Source organism: Cibotium barometz, chromosome 1, assembly GCF_041138505.1.
Source record: "Cibotium barometz isolate CiBa-2024 chromosome 1, ASM4113850v1, whole genome shotgun sequence".
In the NCBI taxonomy this organism is placed as follows: Eukaryota; Viridiplantae; Streptophyta; class Polypodiopsida; order Cyatheales; family Cibotiaceae; genus Cibotium; species Cibotium barometz.
Genome location: NC_141046.1, coordinates 29,459,662 through 29,463,844, shown reverse-complemented (window position 1 = coordinate 29,463,844; position 4,183 = coordinate 29,459,662).

Genomic DNA, 4,183 nt, shown 5'->3' with positions numbered 1-4,183 from the left:
TGCATAATGCATTAAGCTTATGTATTATGCATTAATATCCATGCATAATGCATTAATACCTATGTATAATGCATTAAGCTTATGTATTATGCATTAATATATATGCTTAATGTATTAAGCTTATGTATTATGCATTAATACCTATTCTTAATGAATTAAGCTTATGAATTATGCATTATGCAATAATACATGAAGAATAAGCTTAATGCATTATGCATTAATACCTATGTATAATGCATTAAGCTATATAAATGCTTAATGTATTAAGCTTATGAATTATGCATTATGCAATAATACATGAAGAATAAGCTTAATGCATTAAAAATGCAATATGCAATATTGCATTAATCCTATGTATTAAACATTAATACCTATGCTTAATGCATTATACAATAATGCATTTAGCATATTAATGCATTATGCTTAATACATTAATGAATTATGAAAGGAGAAGAGGGTTTGCTTGTTGTGAAATGAGAAAGGGGTTTGCTTGTGAGTGAAGAGAGAAGGGCTTGTGAAGGTGAGAAGAGAGTTTGCTCATGAGAAGGGTTTATGAAGGTGAGAAGGGGTTTTGTTTATGGAGGTTAGGGCTTGTGGGAAGAGCTTAAGAAGGGCTTATGAAGGGAGAAGAGGAGGGTTTTCTTGTGAAGGGGAGGACTTGTGAAAGGAGAAGAGGATAAGGGCTTGTGAAGGGAGAAGATCTTGATAAGGACAAGAGAGATTAGGTCAAGGTACATGCCATAAATAGAGAGGATCAACTTGTAAATGCATGCGAAGAAGGAGATGACTTGAGAACGTGAAAGCATGTGGCACAACGCGCGAGGCAAGAATCCAATTTTTTCCTTAGTACATGGCTATGGTCACGACTATGCACGTGGCTATGTGTGAGGGCATAACCACATATATAGCCACATGCATAACCATGCCCATAGTCACATACTAGAAAAAAAATTCCAAAGAGCTATTTTTGTAAATATTGCAGAGAGATGATTTTTTGTTTGATCAAACAGAGTGGATTGTTTATATACTTTTATATTCTGGATGTTGACAACTAGGTGCCCACTATGCATAGACGACGTCGATATGCCATAGCACCCATGTAGAGTTGGCATGAGTGGTTACGTTAGAAGATTCCATGTCCATGTGAGAGATGCAAGGGAGAAATCATATGTTTATGACAAATCACAATAAAGCATATGCAAGATTTTATGGTCGATTCGAAGATGTATAGCATCCGAATTCTTCAGTAGTAGTGAGTGTATATATTCATTATCGCATGTTCTTATGAACATGATTTAGGTATTGATAAGGTAATCCTTGCTTTTTAGGATGAGGAGGACGAGGAGGAGACCTATACCTCATTACTCCGTAATGAGTGGATGACTATGTAGAGGCTTTAGAGACCTCCATGCCACAATTGGGGTGAGCCTACATGGTTGACATGAGGAAGAAATGCCTCTATCAATGGCACATGAAGCCGCTTGCACTCCACTATATGAGGGGTGTCCATACTCCACCCTTGGTGTGACCTTGGAATTACTAAACTTGCAAACCATGTATGGTTGGAGCAATGTTAGTGGTACAAGTTTTTTTCGATGAGTCCTTAGCGTTTGTGGCTAGTAATTAACAATTTTAACATACCCTTTATGAATAATATTTAAAATTCTATTAAACCATTTGTAGGCTTATGAAAAATATGCTTCCTTCTGACAACAAGATGCCAAACACAAGGGCACATGCTACAAAATGTGGAGTCTCATTACCGAAGTGATTTGCAAGGTATGATGATTCCTCAAAAGGGTTTGAGGAATTTTCCTATCATACCCCGCATTCAACACATGTTCCGATGCAAGTCTATTGCCGAACTCATGACATGGTATGCACACAATCGTTTCACTGAGATGCCATGATGAGGGTTCCTATGAATTCATCGCCATGATGAGGGTTCCTATGAATTCATCGGCATGGCAACACATAGAAGAGGAGTGGTCAGAATTCAAGGATGAGCCATGTCACTTAATGACTTGAATTGGGTATGGATGGATTTAATCCATTTGGTGTTAAATCAAAATTATGGACCACATGGCCGATGGTAGTAGTGAACTACAATCTCCCTCCTTGGAAGTCCATAAAGAAGGGTTATGTGATTCTAACTCTTCTCGTGCCCAGCAAGAACAAGATCAAGAACATGGATGTGTACCTTGAACCTTTGATCAAGGAGCTTGAGACACTATGGCATGGCACCCAAGTGCATGATGTGTCCGGATCGCTTACACAATGTAGCACGGAGGTGAAGCCAATTTTAATGTGGACAATGCATAACTTTTCAGAATAGAGAGAGTGCTCTAGTGTGTTTTCTATGCTCTAAATAAAAATATGTTTTCTATTCCTACGATTTGAATTATCAAATATGAGTTGGCTCTAAATAAAAATTATTTGTGCATTGTGCATGATTAGGACTCACACTACAAGATAATGCTGCCATACACGCGTTTCATACACGCGATAAATTACGAGCGCGTGTATGGTCGCGCCTGTATTTGAATAGAATCGGGCGCGTGTATTTTATCATTTAAGTTCGCGTGTATATTTTCATTTATCAACACGTGTATAAACGCATTTATATACACGCAGTAATACACGCATCTATACACGCTACCATATACGGATTAATACACGCTACCATACACGGATTAATACATGCCACCATACACGGATTAATACATGCATGGTAAAGAAAAACTGAAAAAAACTGAAGAAAAACTGAATTCCTTTACAAAATTAAGAACTATTTTCTTTAAACCATCTCATAGTACATTACAGTATACATCATTACACAATCCCACTACATGCATTTACAACAATGAAATATATTCAAAAATAAATCATGCATATGAGATGATAGAAATGTCATCAATTTAGAACGTACAGTGACGGATTGGTTAGGGTTCGATCTCATGTTCAATAAGATCCATCCTTGCCAAACGATCAACATCAATATCCATTTGATCAATTTGTAAGGCTACGATTAAATTTATTCCACTATTGATATTCTGTACTCCATTGATAATGGTATCGATGTCCTGATCATCCTCATCAACATCACCATCATCCTCAATGGTAGGGTCATTCTCATGATCATGAGAAATGGCACGCTCATCCTCATTATCATGATCATCTCTTATTTCTTGATCATCGATCACATCTTCATTGGCATGTTCGACATTATCTTCATTGCGGCTTGTTACATCCTCCATATGCTCCATATCAGTGAATGTATTATACATCACTTTGGAACGTGGTGCAATAGGGATGACGTACCACCATTTAATGTCATGCACCATTGGTAGATAGATAACCTACTCAAATACACATAGTACAGTAATTAATTAGCATATCAAAAGTCAAGGGGTACGCGAGCTTAGATATATATGTACATGAAACACATTAGTAAAAAAATGCATACCTGCTCACATTGTTGTGGCAATACGAGCCTATCTTTCTTTGTTTGCCAAAACTTTGTAGAGTCAATAGTTACATAGCCACTTGCATGGCGTTTTATCGTTGCATCAGGCCCTTTCTCCACCACGTTCATTTGCCATTTGACATCCAAAACATACACAAAGAAGCGACGAAAGTCAAGCCTAAATATGTCTTGGATTATGCCACAATAATCATCCATTTTTCCATTAGCTCCCTCAAAGCTACTAATGACACCGCAATCTTGTGTATTTCTCTTTTCATCAATTCTTTGTGTTCGAAAATGCTTGCCTTCACACCATATAGCATTGAACATAGTGCACTGGACCAAAATAGAAGCAATATTTGTGTAAGCAATGTGAATAAATATTAAAAGCAAATCACTTACAACTAATGCAAAACATTAGTTCTATGTACCTTTAACATGCATCCTCGTGCATACTCCCATTCTTCCGCCCGTGATATGCAGCCCCTCGTTGCTCTCTGCTCTCTCCATTTCCTCATGCAAACAATCAACATGGATATCATTCGGAAGTGTTGCTAGATGCTTAGGGTACGCCTTTCGAGAGCCATGTTGCCTCCGAAAGAGAGCTCTTTCTGCTTGCCTTTTTGTCTTTGCATCCTCATATCTTGTAACCCATCTGCTCATCACATCACTATTAAGGATACAAGTGAAATTGAGATCATCAATCAATGTTCTGTC